General features: G+C 45.9%; 1 protein-coding gene and 1 pseudogene across 1 annotated transcript in view; both read left to right on the plus strand.

Moving 5' to 3' along the window:
• CAPN8 (calpain 8) overlaps positions 1 to 18,110 on the plus strand; it is a 72,460-nt gene that overhangs the window by 13,307 nt on the left and 41,043 nt on the right. The window lies entirely within an intron of this gene.
• LOC105739702 lies at positions 1,379 to 6,226 on the plus strand (annotated as a pseudogene).

Below are 18,110 nucleotides of genomic sequence, written 5' to 3' on the forward strand. Positions count from 1 at the left end.
GGGAGAACTATCCAAAGGAAGGGGGCATGGCCATGGCTCTGGGCAGAAAGAATAAGGCAGGTACACCCCAACATGTAAATGGAGGGGGATCCCAGGTCTGGTCCAGCCTGCACTCTCCCTCTCCAAGTCCACCTCTGCCCTCTGAGCCCTATGGCCCTGGCATCTTTCCCCGTCTTCTAAATCCATCACTCTGCAATGCTCCTGGAAATGCCTTTGCCAAGGGCTCCTCCTGTCTCTCTCGATCTACCACTAGCAGTGCCTAATTCAGCATGCACAGGTAGTCTTCTTGGTGCACCTCTGGCCTCTCCACCTCAGTTTTTACAGCTGTAAAGTGGGGATATAATCAAAGACAGCTGGTCAGGTGGTTGTGATGGGGAGAGAGTTGACACTTGGTTCCTTGTCCTCTAGGAAGTGGGGGCTACCATGGGTGGAGGGGGATGTTAATAACTCTGGGAGTCTTGACTGTGTGCTCCATGAGACTGTCTTACACATCGATATATCCACGGTGCCTGGTGCCTAGCAGGGCTCCATAAATGTTTGTTGCACTTTTGATCTGTTGGTGTAAACCCCTGCCTGTCATCGTTATTAAATCATTTGAAAACACAGCCTAAATCCAAGGCTTTTTGTATTTTTCATTTTCCTTTGCCAGTATCACTTTTGGCCATTAGGATGGATCAGGCATTTAGAGTAAAAATTCCATCCTGAGGTTGCCTATGTGTCTCTATTTTCAAAAGATTTCAGAGTTTCATGCAAACCAGCTTGTCTGCATGTCTGTTGCCAGCTTGCTGACACTGCTGGGTGGGTACATTAAGGGGGTTGGAGGTGCTAACTGATCCTTGACAGTGGAAGGATGTCCTGGGAACAGGTCATGAAGGAGACTGTCCCCAGCTCCTGCTGGTGGCTGTGAATAAAGGAACACAGTGCTCACTGCATCTTGGGGACCCCAGCAGGACTCTCAGAGTTAGCCGGTCTCTCACAGGCTCAGCAGTAACTGCTAACTCTACCTGCCATGCAAGTTCCATCCAGTTCTTACCTGAGTGCATCCACAGGCAGGGAAACACTAAGGTGTGGTATCATTTGTGCCTACGGTTGTGAAAATGCAACAGGACTTGAATCCTCTCTATGTGTTAATAGGCCCAGAGTCCACATGAGCGATGCTACTGTATAAAAGTAGAAGACCTTGGTCTCTAAAAAATGAAATTTGATGCTTGCTGCTTTCAGGAATGGGGAGCAAGAGACTTTCTTCTTTCCTAAATGAGGACCAGAGACTTCCAGAATGTAGAAAGAAATTAGAGTGCTTTTTGAATAACACATGCTACTAGGTTTATCCAAACTTTGAATCTAGTGGGTGGCTTATTTTCCATTGGGAGCAGGATTCATGAGTGAGATGAGCTTTGCCTTAAGGGTTTGGTAAGTGCTGGGGTTTCTTTCTCTGTCTCCTGCCTTCCCCATCTATTTTTCACTCTGTTTTATACTCCGTGTGTTTGTGCCTGTGTGTGCTTTTCTCTTCTAACCCCCTTTTCTCTATTGACCTGATTTTTCTCTTCACCTCTATGAAATGGATGTCTTTTTCATTTTTGTTGCATTTATTGAGTTTTATATTCTGTATTTCTGTTTTGTAAAGAGAATGACTGGACCTTTTCATATATCTCTAAAGGCAAACAAGGAACCAACAGCAACAACCTAAATCCAGTTGCCTTCTCTTCTGCAACCTGCACATTGATTTTCCTCTGTGAGTCCACGCTCCCCCACGGAACGAGGCCTGGACTCCTGGAACAGGGGCCTGGCATGCACACCGCTAGTCAGTAACTGGGTAGTGTCAGCATCTTTAAGATCACTTTCCTGGACACCTTTTGATCTGCAGCATCCTTCGAGGACTGTGGCAAAGTAAATCAATTCACTAGGACTGAGCAGATACTTTTAATGAGCAATCAGGGAAGCCTCAGGGAACGTAAAGGGCCAAATCCACTCATTGATTCTGGAGAGCACAGGGTCAGGCCTCCGGGAGGTGGGAAAAACTGCAGGTGACAGCTCCATGCGGCCCAGAGGGCTTAACTGTGATTCGGGGAAGTTCACTTTGCTACCCGTGGTGGCTCCTCTACTCCACGGCACATCGTTTCCCTCAATTTTGGGTCCTGGTGCTCATCGCCCTCTGGTTTTGTTCCACTAACACCACTCTCCTTTCTACTCTGAACAAAGGGTCCCCAGGGCAACCCCTTCCACTTTAACGAGAGTTTGAGGCCGTGGATTACAGGAGGATTTGCATATTGCGCATTATTTCAGGAGCACGAAAGAATTCTGCTTTGCGTGGAGAGTTCCACGAATCCTCACTAACTTAGCTCCTTTCCGTATGACTGCAGGAGATGAAGTACAGTCATGGAAATCAGGGGTGATTTTCATATCACATGACAGTTGCTACAAATATCCAAAACCCCACGTCGGCTCACTGCCATTTCATAATTGTGTTGTCTATCAGGCCCCTCTCCAAATCTTTTGTTCAAGACATTAGTAGAAAAGCACAGCATTATTATAATTTTTAAAAAACATTTTGATAACTTTCAGTATAACTGTTTTTTTATGGCGCTATTTTTCGTCTGAAGCATTTGCCAAAGGGGTCTTTCCTGTAAACCAAAAAGTGACCTCAGCAGGTCTCTATCAATTCGAGGTTTTATTTTGCTAGGGTTGAGGACACATCTGGGAAAAAGAAACACAAGTAGCAGTGGAATCTGTGACCTGTTCTTTTTCCAAAGAGGGTTTTGGGAACTTCAATATTTAAAGAGGAAAGAGCAAGCAGGAGGGAAGAAAAAAAAGGAGAGGGTAGGCAATAAGACAAGTGGTTACATTCTTGTGAGGCTCTGATTAGTGCTCAGTGAATCTACATTTTACATGTGAAAAGAAGTGGGTAGAGGAAAAATCATTTATGCATTTTTCTTGTGCTTAGTAAATCTGCATTTTACATAGGATAAAGCAAGCCTGTGAAATTACAACTATCTGTTTGGGAACAAAAGAAAGGTAGTTTTTGGGCGACTCAATTCCCAAGCTTAACTTTTCCTTTAGCATAATGAGTTTGGGGTCCCAAGATTCTACTTTTCTTTCACAATGCACAGGAAAGGTTAAGAATCCTGCCTTACAGGAATGCTGGGTTCCTTCTGCCAGGGGAGACTTCTTTTTGCCAGAAGAGAATTTTGTCAGTGTTCTCCAGTTTCACCTACTCAGAGCTGACCTGACCATTCCTCACTTTGTAAGAAAAGTGCAAAATTGCCGGTGAGCCTGAGTCCCCAGGAAGACACCCCCTGAACCTTGTGAGAGGTGGCAGGTGGTCCCAGGCCAGGGGGTGCTCTCTGAGCTCCAGCTTGGCTGAGCTGCCTGAGGTTTGGGTCTGAAGATCAAGTCCTAGAGTGTTGCTAATTCCTACTCAGAGGGTTGCTTGTTAAAATGAATCTGTTCTGCATTCTAGGGGATGATTATTTTAACACCTTTCACAGACCCCAGTGTTAGGACTTGACTTCACACCTACCAGCTCCGCTCTCTGCCTGTGGCTTCAGTTTTGCAGACATCATTCCAGGGCCTAAGCACAATTTCTCTATCACAGACTGGCCGTGAGTCTTGGGCTTCTTCAGCTCTCTCTGACTTACTAGGGGTACCCTGCTGTCCCGCCTCAGCCGTTAGTTCCAGCACATGTGGATGGTTCTTAAAGAGCATAACTAAAAGAGATCTGAAGACAATGCAGTTGATCAAGCATCAGTAATGCAATGTCCCAGTCCCCAAGGCTCTAGGGAGCCTATGCGTGCTCTCTCGGGGATGTGGTTGAAGAGAAAAAGGTGGAGGCAGGCTGGCGCAGAAGCAGGAAGGGTGAGGTTACAGGCTGTGTTAAGGCCTCCGTCACATTCAGGGCAGCTCTGGGCATTTACTGGAAGCCCTGGCAGCAGCATCTGGGACTGGCTGGGAGATGTACACCCTCAGTTCTTCAGTAGGCTGGCTCCCGCCATCCAGGGAATACAGCAGGATGCTCCCAGAAAAGGCTGGTCCTTCTGGAAGCAAATCCACACCACCTGCTCATGGGAGAAAGGACAGGTGACGCCCTTCTTCTAAGAGGCCATGAACCTGAGGAATGGAAACAAGTCCCATCTAACAAGTCCTTTGCAGACACTGTTCTCTCTCTAGTGCTTTCTCTCGGCCCTGTGGTTGCTGTGTCACCTCCCTCTTGTTGTCTCAGCTGTTCTTGCTGACTTCCGGCTGGGCAATCCCTCACCAGCTGGCAGAAGTGGATTGGATCTTCCCTGTACAGAGAGTGGTCTGTTTTCCCCACAGTGCTCCCTGTATCCCCATAGTCACCTCGTAAAGTTACAGGTGGCATTTCTTGCTGGCTTAGGGAATGGAATGAGGCCACTCCATACCTTGTCCCAAACCTGCTCCTTGAAAGTGGAGCAGTTTGGTTTACTCTCTCCCTTTACTTTGCACTTCAGTTTACCCTCTCCCTTCTGCTCCAGGAGGCCTCTTTGTGCCTCCCTCAGGGGTCCTGTAGGGTAGCTGAGCAGCCCTGGGATGTGTTCCCAGGCTTCATGACCCAGTACCTGGTTACTTTGGTCTGCATTCTTGCTCAACCTTGGTCCCTGATGCACTGCCACCTGGAACCCCCAGCCTTGTGCCCTATAGTGGGAGAGAGATCTGGGGATCGTTCCCCAGTTGCATCTGGAGCCCCTTCTGTACACGTATTCAGGACTCAAAAACTGTGTTTCTCCATCATTTAACAGGGCAGTGCCTAGAGTGTTCCCCCCACCCCCTTCAGACTTGGCTTAGGCTCGTATTTCCTCAAATCCCATTCGCTCTGACTTGTTTTGCGTGTCTGCTTGGGAGCAGTGTCTCCTTTCTCTGCTGGATCCTGGGTATCCGGAGTTGGAGGGCATGATGGTTAATATTGAGTGTCAACTTGATTGGATTGAAGGATACAAAATATTGTTCCTGGGTGTGTCTGTGAGGATGTTGCCAAAGGAGATTAACATTTGAGTCAGTGGGCTGGGAGAGGCAGACCCACGCTCAATCTGGGTGGGCACAATATAATCAGCTGCCAGCGTGGCCAGGATAAAAGCAGGCCGAGGAATATGGAAGGACTAGACTTGCCAAGTCTTCCGGCCTTCATCTTTCTCCTGCGCTGGATGCTTCCTGCCCTTGAACATCAGGCTCCAAGTTCTTCAGCTTTTGGACTCTTGGACTTACACCAGTGGTTTGCCAGGGGCTCTCAGACCTTCAGCCACAGACTGAAGGCTGCACTGTTGGCTTCCCTGCTTTTGGGGTTTTGGGACTCGGACTGGCTTCCTTGCTCCTCAGCTTGTAGATGGCTTATTGTGGAATTTCACCTTGTGACCATGTGAGTCAATACTCCTTAATAAACTCCCTTTCATATATACATCTATCCTATTAGTCCTGTCCCTCTAGAGAACCCTGACCGATACAGAGGGATCTAGGGAAGGATTAACTCTGGGGGCCACAACTCCGATGCCTACAGAGGCCACATAAATGAGTAAAGTAGGCCAGGAGGAGGTAACGAGAGAGTAGTGGGGACTGTGGCAAACCAGAGAGCCTGCCCTGTGTGAGGAGGAGGCCATCTAGCTCGAGCTGGATGCTGCCATGCAGGAGCCGGGAGACCTTCCCAGACTGCCTTGCGTTTCCTAGCGCTCCCCTAGAAACTCTCATTCCCCTCACCCTGCTCTGGTTTCTTTACAGGATTTACCACCACCTGTCACATGCGTTTATTTATTGTTTGTCTTTCTCACTAGCATGTATACTCCATAACATCAAGGATTTTATTTTTCCCCACTGTTGTATCCTTAGGGCCTGGAATACTTGGCACAGAGTGAATGCTCAGTAAATATTTGTAGAATAAGTAGAGAGAGAAATTTTGGCCAGATTTTGCAGTTTTTATAAGAAATCAGAATCTAGGAAATTCTGTCAGGGTGTACCGTGGTCAGGGCCAGAAAGTGCAGAAGGCTATGACGGAGCCCATCAACCTCATCTTCAGATTCTTACAAAATAGATCCCAGATTCACGTATGGCTCTATAAGCAGGGAATATGTGGATAGAAGGCTGTATCATTGGTTTTGATGAGTATGTGAACCTTGTATTAGTTGATGCAGAAGAGATTTATTCTAAAACAAAGTTAAAACAACTGGGTTGGATCATGCTAAAAGGAGATAATATTACTCAGCTACATAGTGTCTCCAACTAGAAATGATCAATGAAGTGAGAAATTGTTGAGAGGGATATAGTTTGTTTTTAGGTGTCCTTTGTCCAATATGAATATTTATTCATATTGTTTTGATTACCCTTATGTTATTACAAGATGACAATAAGTACTGTGGGATTGTTTGTATGAAAAAAATTTTTTTAAAAAGGAAATCAGAAGTCTAGATTTTCTAGAAATCTAAAAATCACTATGCTGGCCAGTACTGTATGCGCTGGACAGACTAGATCTGCAAGCAGGTTAGGACGGGTTTATCGCCTTCAGTCTACATCAAGCCCCCACCGGGCCTGAATGATGGTGCGGACCCTGGGGACTTTCTGCATTCCAGTTGGCTTTCACCTGTGATGTGCGTTGAGCTACTGCTAGCTGTCCTCACTTTGGTGTTTGGAGAAACTCTGTGCTTCTGTAGATGCGCTCCAGGCTTCTGTGCAGTCAGTGGCTTCTGATTGAAAGGCTTTCTCTGCAGTTGTCCTGCCCACCAGCCTGGCCAGGTTCCCCTCTACTATTCCCTTTAAGGGTTTTGCTTCCTTTCTATCTCCTTTCACGTATTTTTGCTCTTGGGCATTGTACTCAGCATATTTTCCTGGCCTCAAAGTATCTTGTTTTCTGCTCACAACATCCCACTGGGTTCCTTGGCATTTTAACATTTGAGTTCAGTTCACCTCATCTCAGTATATTTGAGCCTGGAAGACCACCCTCATCTTGCTAGGAGATGCCATCATCCTCTGTTTAATATTCGATGCACTTTAAAGATCTATGTATATTTGGAAACCTCAGGATACCTAGCCCAGAGTTGGAACTGCTGGGCCATTTAGGATCATTTTCGGAGGGGACACTTGACAGTGTGCCAGGGCTGTCCCTAGCAATAACGGCGATGTGCCATTTTTGTATCTCATCCCGTGTATTTCAGCCACGCCTGGAGCTAACAATTGCATCTCAGTGCTCATCTTTTCATTTCTTTCCCTGTTACACCTGGCTTCTAGCATTTTTGTCTTATTTTTGAAACCAAAGAGCATTATAATTAAACTCAGTAAGCAAGCTGCTTTCCCTTGAAACACACTCTGAGATGTGTTTACATAAGCCTCAAATATATTTACTCAGTGGGTTTTTTCCCCCTCTGGTGAATCAATTCCACTTTCATAATTTACTAAGAAAAATGTTTCCCTCTAGGTAGCATTAAAGGTCTGATTTAAAGCTGGAGGTGAGGCAGAAAGTCCTGAAGCTGTTTCATGCCATTGAGTCTTATTCCTTCCGCAATCACAGAAACGAGATGGATGAGAATTGGCCTGGTGGGCTTCATAAGCACCTAGGAGCAACTCTGAAATAATATGACCAAGTTTCTTCAACTGTGAAGAGTTTGCCTTTTTTTTCTTTTTCTTTTTCCTTTTCCTCTCCACTGAAAACTTAGAAGGTAAGGCAAAAATGGCTTCTGATTCAAAGATGACCTGCCAGCCTTTCCTGTTCTTTCCTCTGTTTTGAAGTACATTAACTCTCTGGGGTGCTCTGTAGCTCCTGGAAGCTGAAGACCCCCCTGGCCCAGAATTGTCCTTGGCCAAATGTAGTGATGTGTGATAGCTGCCCCTCCCTGAGGAGCTGCCCACACGCTGCTATCAGGTCTGAGAGGCCCCTTCTGGGTCGTCATGGGAACCAGGAGTGGAGGTGCCGGAAACCTACGGGGGGCAGCAGAAGTGGATTAGTGTGCCTTATGATATGCAGCATGACTCCAAAGAGTTATTTTGAGGCTATAAAAATTATAGTTGCCATAAATGAGTCACGTTACCATTGTTCAGAAAAACACCAGTGCTTGGAGCTAATCTTTGAAACTCTTTGTTTCAGAAAAATACCAGACTTGGGACTAATCTTTGAAACTCTTAATGACTTTTTTCCTTGGGTGACCCCAATACCCCACCGTCTGCTGAGAACACAGCACCTGGGGCCTTTTGAGTTTTCTGGGTATCTGTCATGCCCAGGATTGATGTTCTCTATAATCTTGCTTCTAGAACACTGGTCGCTTGCTATTATCCACTCTAAAAGGAGGACGATGTTCTAGTAAGGTGTGCCAGGTTCTTAATTTACAAGTACAGTAGGAGGTGGGCTCACGGTGATGAATGGTGGTGGATTGAAGTACCGTTGGTTGTGGATGCTTACAGGAGTGAGGGAACATGTGGCTTATCTAACATACTCATTTGTCAGAGTCAGGAAGAACTTTCACAGCCTATTTACTCATTTAAATATTTACCAAGTGTCTTCTTCATGCCAGGAAACAGCGGAAAACAAATAGGCACTCTTTCCTCTCCTGGGAAAGAAGGCGGGGAAGAGGGTTCCAGGCTGCAGGAAGGAGATGAATAAAGGTCCTTCGGCTAGGAAGTGCATAGCACTGGGGCGGGGGACTTGCAAAGTAGTGGTAGGACTGGTGCAAACATGGAGCAGTTAGTGCAAAGGCTGAGAGTGGAGAAGGAGGCAGTGGCCAGATCACGCAGGGCTCTGGCACTGTGTGAAGAATTCTGGACTTTATTCCTAAGGGCAATGGAGAATCATGTAAGATTTTAAAGCAGGGCTGTTTATAGCCAGATTCACTGCAGTGTGGAGAGTGCAGACACCAGGAAGAGACAATTGCAAGACAGGAAACCCTCATTATTTGCAGATAACTGATATTGGAAAGGGACCACTGAAAGTAAAATGGAGGTCCACATTTCTTAGTAAACATTTTTTTTTTTAAAAGGCTTTATTAGTATTTTACTTTGAAAGATAATACAAAAAATTATGAAAAAGTTTTCATGTGACTTTGTATTTCGTGATATTTATGTAATAATTGCAGTTTTGTGCTAGCTCTTAGAACAAGGAATCAATCAGTTGTTGACTTTTTGAGGGGAGAACTCACGCTGAAAAGAAGACAAGACAGCAGGATGCAACACTTTTTGCTTCCCGCTTGAGTTTTGAGGAAGAATCATGAAAACTTTCAAAGAGTTCATTAGTTTCTCCAAAGCCCTCCTTCAATACATTGACACTCAAACCATTACCTTTTCAAGGACCAATCCTGCCTTGAACCTCAGCAGTTTTCCTTCCTCAGCTGCAACTGCTTTAACTCTGCCAACTTCTTGGTCAGTGGCACCGAAGCAGATCTCCAGTATCACTTTCATCAACTTCATGAAATCCAGCAAATTGAGCTAAATGTTCAGTGTCACTTTGCAACCACCTTGCATTGTATCTGCATGTGAGGTTGGCATGGTTGGTAGTTTTAGTGTTTCTAGTGTTAGGTGGGGAGGGATGGTTGGGTGAAAACTCATGAATATTTTCACATCATGACAATTTTGCTTCTTTTTGCAACCTCCTAATTACTGCTCCTGAATGATGACTATTTGGAGAAAGAGGGTCCTTTATAGTCTTACTGGGAGTGGAGGCGATGGCAGTAATGTTAGGGAGGAGGATGGGATTTGAGACCTATTTAGGAATAAAATCAAAAGCACTTGGGAAGCAATTGGATATGAATGGAGTGAGGAAAAGGAATCAGAACGGCTCCTGGGCTTCAGCAACTGACAAACTAGTGGTTCTGATGCCTGAGATGGGAAACCTGGACAGGAAGGCAGGTGGTGGGAGATAGCAGTCCTGCATCCTATACCAAACATAGGGGTGGATAGGGAAGGACACAAGCAACTTCCTGGTATCATTTCAGTTTTTGTTTTCCTATAGGCAGTAGACACTCCATAAACATTTGTTGATTCACTTGTTTGGGTTCCCTGGTGTTTGGGTTAATTGTATGTTGGGAGATAACAGTGAATAATAAGGAGGTTTATTGAGGGTTTTCTATGTGGCAGGCACTAAGCTAGGCACCTTGTGTATCTTATCTCATTTTTATCTTTATAAGAACTCTAAGAAGTCAGGCTGTTTTATGTTATTGCAATGTAAGGAGATGCTATTTTATGAGGTAGGTCAGAGGGTGAACCAAATGCTAGCAAGGGGTGGGGAGAGAGGGTGGTTGGTGGCAATTGGAAAGTGAGGATGAAAAGGGGCTGATGAGAAGCTATGTGTAGGTTGACAGGAGGAGGGACTGTTCCTGAAGTTTCTTGCTTCCCTTGTACAGAGACCTAGGGCATTCATTTCAAATGATGTGAATGTATTTACTTCAGCTTCCATGTGGCACTGCAAGATTTGGGAAGTCAGAAAACTCATCGTCTTGCTAGAACTAGTCCTGGCTCTGACACTGTCTGGCCTTGGGGTTCACTTGAGCTCAGGGCCTCAGCTTTACTTGTCTGGCAGATGGGCATTAAATAGCCACTTTGTCTTGTGCAAAGCACAGGCAGATTCAAATACAGGAAGTGTTAAAGGAAAAACTTTAGACAAAATAAATGTGATGAAGTTTATTTGAGCAAAGAAGGATTCATGATTTGGGCAGCTCTCAAAACCAGAAGAGGTTCAGAGAGCTCTGCTGCAGCAGCGTGGGCTTTTAGAGGCTGAATGTGGAAGTAAGACAAATACAACACATTTGATTGATTACAGTGGAAAGACTGGTTTTAGAGGTTAGTTGGTGGTTTCTGATCATTAAAGTCTCTAGTTTCATTTTACTGTTTGCATCGGGCTTTGGCTTGCTTAGGTAAAACCTTAAAGTGGTGTAGCTGCCCCAGCCTAATGGCTTCCCAATTAAAATGATTCTAACAGAAGGCACTCTCCTTGTGCAGTACACTGATGAGGGTGTGGCTTATGTGATTTCAACTCTTGGAGGGTGAAGGGTTGAGCCTATAGTACATTTTTTTCTTATCTGCATTTTCTAAGAACTTACCCTGTCCAAAAGCCATCTTATTAATCTACTTTATTTTATATATTTTTTTATTTTTTGAGACAGAATCTTGCTCTGTGACCCAGGCTGGAGTCCAGGGGCACTATCTTGGCTCACTGCAACCTCTGCCTCTCAGGTTCAAGCAATTCTGTTGCCTCAGCCTCCCAAGTAGCTGAGACTACAGGTGCAGGCCACCATGTCCAGCTAATTTTTGTATTTTTAGTAGAGACAGGGTTTTACCATGTTGGCCAGGCTGGTCTCAAACTCCTGACCTCAGGTGATCCACCCGCCTTGGCCTCCCAAAGTGTTGGGATTACAGGCGTGAGCCACCTCACCTGGCCAGATTAACCTACTTTAATTCTACATTAGCAGGATTTATTGTGGGCAACTTCCAGATGTGCAAGATCCATTAGGCTGAAGTACATTTGCAGGTTCAAAGAAGGTGCAGAGAACGAGTGCTTTAAATCTGACTCAGAGCAGTCAGGCGGTAACTGGGTGAATGGATTAGGACAGAGCAGGGCCCCCGCATAGGGACTCATGTTTCTAATTGTGCATGTGAGCTTCTGCCCGAGATTATTCCCTTTGGTTCTATGTTGTTTGTTTGAGGAAGAGTAGGGACCACAGAGCCTGGGGTGTCAGCAGAAGCCCCTGCCTACGTTTCCCGGAGGCACTGAAGGTCCTGTTTTGTCCTGAATATGGAAAGGCCAGGGAATCATTCCTTATGAGCAAAGAAGCAGTTGCTTATTGGGAGAGATTATTCTCAGTCGGGGAGAGAGAAGCTGGCTTACCCATGGGGGAACATTAATCAAGATACTCCAGAGGCACTCTAAAAATATCATACCTGCTGCTACATATATACTCATGTGTATCTTTGATATCTTTTATGTCCTGATGTCCTCTCTAGCCAACTGGAGAGCACACACACACAAACACACACACACGCACACACCATACAGTCTTCCCTCGGTATCTGTGGGGTACTGGTTCCAGGATCCCCGTGAATACCAAAATCCCAGATGCTCAAGTCCCTGATATGAATGATGTAGTATTTGCATATAGCCCATGCATATCCTCCCATATACTTTAAATCACCTCTGGATTACTTATAATACTTAATACAGTGTAAATGTTATGTAAATAGTTGTTATATGGTATCATTTAGGGAATCATGATAAGAAAAAAGTCTGTACATGTTCAGTACAGAAAAAGCCATCCATTTTTTTCAAATATTTTCAACCTGCAGTTGGTTGAACCCATGTATATGGTACCCATGGATACAGAAGGCCAACTGGAGATATATACAGATATCCCTAAACATTTCGCTTGTTACAAGTAAGTCCTTTTTGCTCAGTATCAGATGATCTTGCACAATAAACTGTGAGGTCCAAACTCATTTTACAGATTAGAAAACTGAGAATCCTAGGAGTCAAGTGATTGCTGCCGGTCACTCAGCAGGCAAGTAAGGGTCCGGGGCTCTGAACACAGGATTTCCGAGTCCAAAACCTGTGCTATTTCTACTCTTCTAAGTTTGTAGCTTTCTCAAGGGCAGAGACGGTGTTCTTTAGGTCTCTCTTGTCTCAGTGTCCTGCAGATGGCCCCGCACATGGTTATGCTTGCTAAGCGCTGGTGAGTGATGATGGCATACAGGAGCTACCCCTTAAGCTGGAAAGGAGAGGAACACCAGGAGGGTTGGAGGCTGGTGCACGATGGGGGAGATTTGCTAAGTGATTCTAAGGGACGGGAACTTAAACAGAGGATCCTGCTCAGGATGCCCAGGAGTAGGAACATGGCTGACTCATTCACTCCGCAGCCCCATGTGCCACCTGGCCAGCCTGCCCAGGTGCTGCTGCTGGATGGTGATGGGAATCAGGGGAGCAGGTGACAGGAGCAAACAGGAGTACTGAGGATGCTAAGAAGTCCTGGCAGAGCTGGAGCCAGACGTTACCAGGGCTGGCAGGCATCTGTGCTCCAGGGCTAGGCTGGGGGAAAGGGCAGAGGTGGAGTGTGGCTACAGATAGTGCTAGGGCTGCAGGGTGAATACCAAATCCACACTGGGCACTGGAGACCCAGTCAAGCTGGTGTCTGCCAGGTTCAGAAAAGTCTAGGTTTACCTCTGGTCACAGTGGGTTGGCATCTGTATCATTTGGAGGGAATGAAGAATGGTATAATTATATGGCTTGCGGGAGGTCAAAAAGTCAGTCTCTCAAATCCAGGTAGACCTGCGTCTAACCATTATATACGCGGAGCCTTCAGAGAGGTGAGTGTCAGAAGGTGGGGGAGATGAGGCTGTACTTGAGGCATGGGGAACAAGCTTGAGAAGCAAGTCAGAGCCTTCCTTTGAATGCCAAAATTTGCGTTTAGCCAGAGAAGGCAGAAGTGAGAGAAAAAGGGGGGGAAGCTGAAAGTGGGTCCCAGAAAGCTTTACTAGTGACAGGCTACTTAAGGTCTGAATTTTCAAATAACTTTGATACAATTACACTGAGGTGAATTCAGTCAGTAAGCATTTTATGCTGGGGTCTGTGAGAACCACCAGGCCCACTGTCTGCCTCCAGGCAGCTTCCAAGTCTAGCCAGAGAGATGGGAATTATCAACAAAGCAAATAGAGTCAAAAGTCAACGTGTGGGTCGACTCTGGGCACACTGCCTATGAATTAGCCCTGCTCCACAAGGAGTGGTTAAAAAAAAAAGTCAGTGTGTGTATGTGTGTGTTTGTGTGTGTGTGTGTTTTAAGGTAGTCAAAATGGCATGAATCAAACGCCAAGGGCTTCAAAAGGCGTGTTCACCAAGTGGGGGAAGGGAGGCTCTGTGACTGCTTCGTGGTAATGTACAGAGCTGAAATAGCTCCCTGTGTATAAAAACATTTAGAGCAGCGTTCTGCGGAAGAGTAGGCTAAGGATGCCTCAGCTGTGATAAAATATTGAAGACGGATTTTTAAAAAACAAGCATATATTAGCAGGGTCAAAATCTTTGCATTACACTCAGATGTGCAATCAGCACAGCATTCATTATTTTGCTCAACCATTCTTAGCTTGCTGAGGAGCCCCAGTTTCCATGGACCATGAGTGGGAGGGAAACATAAACTAGCCAATTAAAGGTATTATGCCTCTGCCTGTTTCAAGTTCTTACCTCTCTTGGGTAAATATTGCTTTCAATTACTCTATTTGAGTGGTACTATAGACTGAATGTTTGTGTCTGTCCCCCCTCCCACCACTCATATGTTGCAATCCTAACATCCAATATGATGGTATTAGGAGGTAGGGCCTTTGGGAGGTGATTAGGTCATGAGGACAAAGCCCTCGTCAATGGGATTAGTGCTTTCATAAAAGAGGCCCTAGAGAGCTCCCTCGCCCCTTCTGCCATTTGAGGACAAAACTGGAAGACAGCCATTTATGAACAAGGAAGTGGGCTCCTGCCACATATCAACTCTGCTGGTGCTTTGATCTTGGACGTCGCAGCCTCCAGAGTTGTGTTGTTGTTTGTAAGGCATCAAGTGTATGGTATTTTGTTATAGCAGCACATATGGACTAAAACAGGTGGTTTCTCACTTTGTAAAGTCCGGTTCCTCCCCCACCATCCTAGGATGGCACCTGGATATAAGGAAGGCCAAACAATGTCCTCCCACCAATGAGAGAAGCCTGCTAGTCCTTACGTACCCTAGTGCTGACTTCTGGGTCCTTGCTGGCTTCCTGGAGATGTGACTGGCATGTTGTATGGTCTCTTCTAATTTCCTCAGGGTCCAGTGGACCTTCCCTGGCTGACTCAGCCCCACCTGAGTGCTCCTTACTGCTGCAGACAGGACGCATCACAGCCTCCTTCCAGTGCCTGACCCAGAGGTCCACCCCACAGCCTCTGCAATAGGATTGAGCTGACTTTTTCCTCCCTGCCCTCAGCTCAATCTTACATAATACCCAAGGGAGACTTGGGGGCACTTTCATTGTCTCTCATCTTCTGTGGAAGTTTTCTATGATGCCATCTTTACTCTGCTCCTGGATTCCTGAATGGGCAGCGGGGCATACGCGTTCCCTGCTTTAGCTTCTGCTTCATACTACCTGAGGCTTTACTCTTGTTTCCACTTCAGCCATTGTTCAACCTCAAGGTAATGTAGGGGCTACGGTAGGGTTTCCGATGTCTGACCTTTCTTCTTTCCTTCCTCTTTCTTTCTACCTGCAGTCCAGAAGCATCTCCATTTCTTCCCTTGGTGTTTGAGAAATTCCATTAAGCTATAGCTCGAGTTCTTGCTACCTACAATTTATAATAACATTAGACATCCAGACCTTTAAGCTTTGATTTTAATGTGTAAAGGGAATTTTTGAATTAAGGGATTCTTTTTTTAACAATGTCTGATTCAGGATTATTATCTCCTGGTGGATTTTAATTTTTTTTTTTCTTTTTGAGGCAGCGTCTTTCTCTGCTGCCCAGGCTGGAGTGCAGTGGTGTGATCTTGGCTCACTGCAACCTCTGCCTCCTGGGCTCAAGTGATTCTCTTGCCTCAGCCTCCTGAGTAGCTGGTACTACAGGCGCCTGCCACCATGCCTGGCTAATTTTTGCATTTTTGGTAGAGACGGGGTTTCACCATGTTGACCAGGCTGGTCTTGAACTCCTGACCTCAAGTGATCCGCCTGCCTCGGCCTCTCAAAAACCTTTTTTTTTTTTTTTAAGAGAGCATTTGTTATAGTCTCCTTTTCAGGACCAGACACAGGCATTCCCATCCAGGTCTTCCAGTCTCCCTAGAATAGATTCAACCCAGTGCATGGGACAATGTGTGTATTTGAAAGGCTATTCCCAACTTCATTTTGGAATTCCTTTTGTGAAATTCTTTTTTCAGAGCCAATTTATGGGGCATACCAAATCACTCTGTAGTCATGCTTCTAATATCAGTTAGAAAAACCTTTGGCTACAAGTAGCATAAATAGGGGGCAAGTTCTTCTTTTATAATAAGAAAACTAGAGGTAGATAGCCCGGGGCTAGTGTAACTTTAGTAATGCCCTTGGAGAGCTAGACACACACTGTGCTCTGCTCTGCACTCTCCTGTGCTGACCTTCATCTTGCACCTGCAGCCTTGGGATTGCAAGCTGGCTCTGCACCTCCAAGCGCAGTGTGGACTTTCCAGATGGGAAGAAGGAGGAAGGGCAATGGGCAAAAAAGACTCTGCCAGCCAAGCCTGCCCCACTTCATCAGGACATGGAAACCTTCCCTAAATTCCCATGGAGTGCACCTCTGCTTAAAGCACATGAGTGAGCACTAACTCCTGAGCAGCCCTTGCTGGAAGGTGGCCGGATGGAGGGACTTGTCTATCAAGGTATTTCCCAGTGTTTTTGTCTGCCTTATTCACTACCTAACTAGTATGTCAAAGCCTCCTGACTGCTTTTGAAAATTAAAAAATTGAAAATTAGTCAGGTGTGGTAGCTCGTGCTTGTAATCCCAGCACTTAGAGAGGCCAAGGTGGGAGGACTGCTTGAGGTCAAGAGTTCAGGAACAGCATGGGCAACATAGTGAGACCCCATCTCTGTATTTTAAAAAAATAGCTAGGCATGGTGGCACATGACTGTAGTCCCAGCAATTTGGGAGGCCGAGGTGGGAGGACTGCTGGAGCCCAGGAGGTCAAGGCTGCAGTGAGCCATGGTTGCACTACTGCACTCATCTGGGCAACAGAGTGAGACCTTGTCTCAAACAAAACAAAACAAAACAAACAAAACAAAACCTATGCTCCAAGATCAAAGCTGTTTTTCTGCTGGCAGGTCCCCAAACAAGTTTCTGAAATGTGAACAACAGAGTAAATGTCCATCTTCCAGAGGACTCTGAAGGGAAGCACATTTGGATATATTCCTTTGAAAACGCATTCTCGTCCTGACAATCCATTCACACTTCATGCAGTAGCTGGCAAGGATCCAAAAGCCTACAAACCCACGGCATCCCTTCGAGCCTCTGTGCTTGCTTGCAAGAGCCGGGTAGACCCTGTGAAATGTCAGGAGTGAGGTAGATGAAGAGAAAATTAAACTCTCCTCCAGCTGGGCTGCCTTGTTTGATGTCAGCAATGGAGGGACATTTTGTTGCTGTGACTTGAATTGTAATATCTAAGAAGTGCTCTGGGTGGGCTGTCGGAAGAAGCTTAGACCGGGAGCCAGAACCTTCACATCAGAAGGGAACCAGGACCACGCCCAGTAATGAGGGCTGTGTGGCTGCTCCAATCTCTTTGAGAAGCCACTTGCTTTAGAGGTGTTGCAGAGCAGTCGCCCCCTTCACTCCCCAGAGGACTGGGCTTCTGTGCTTGCCTTACCTTGTTTATCTCCCTCTGCCTGATGCTGGTGAAAGTGAAATCTGTCAGGTTTGATGCAGATTCTTGTTGAATGCCACTTCCCCACAGACTTGGGAGGTTGAGGTGCAAATATATGTAAGATGCTGTTGGAGATTTGCAGAACAAAATATGATTCATTGATTCATGTGGTCATCTGCTTATTTGTTTTTATTCATCAAACATCCATTGGGCTGTTTCTATGTGTCAGCCACCTGCTGGGGACGCTGAGGTGAGTGAATCCACATTGCTGCTTTGCAAGAAGAGGTCAGAGAGGGATGGGGGAGAGAGAAAAACAGATGTAATCAAGTGGCCTTAGAACTTGCTGGGGAGGTCTGAGGAGGAAGGGCTTGGCGCTGGTAAGACAGGCCAGGGGTAGGGGTAAGGAAAGCTCTGCCAAGGAGTTGATGCATGATTGGAGTTTTGAGGCCAGTCTGGGTGCGAATCGTGATCTGAGGCAGCTTGTGGTAACTCTGCAAGAGAAGCGTAAATAAGGTCTTTAGGACACATACCAAAAAAGAGGTGACTTCTGGCTGGAGGGTAGGAGGTATCAGAGAAAGCTTCATGGAGAAGGGGTAAGATTCAGCAAGAAGTTTGCAAGCAGAGGGAACAAACAAGGACGATCACATCGGTGAAAAAGACCAGGGTATGTTTTGTACATATCCAAGTTTGATTGGGAGATTAGATTCATAGTGGGGAGTGTAACAGGAAAAAGACTGGAGAAGCAGGTTGGAGTCATTTTGTGAACGGTGTTGATGCCCTGTTAGGTTGTATTTCATTGGTGAGCAATGGAGGACAGTCGCA

The sequence above is a fragment of the Nomascus leucogenys genome, chromosome 5 (genome assembly GCF_006542625.1).
Source record: "Nomascus leucogenys isolate Asia chromosome 5, Asia_NLE_v1, whole genome shotgun sequence".
NCBI lineage: Eukaryota > Metazoa > Chordata > Mammalia > Primates > Hylobatidae > Nomascus > Nomascus leucogenys.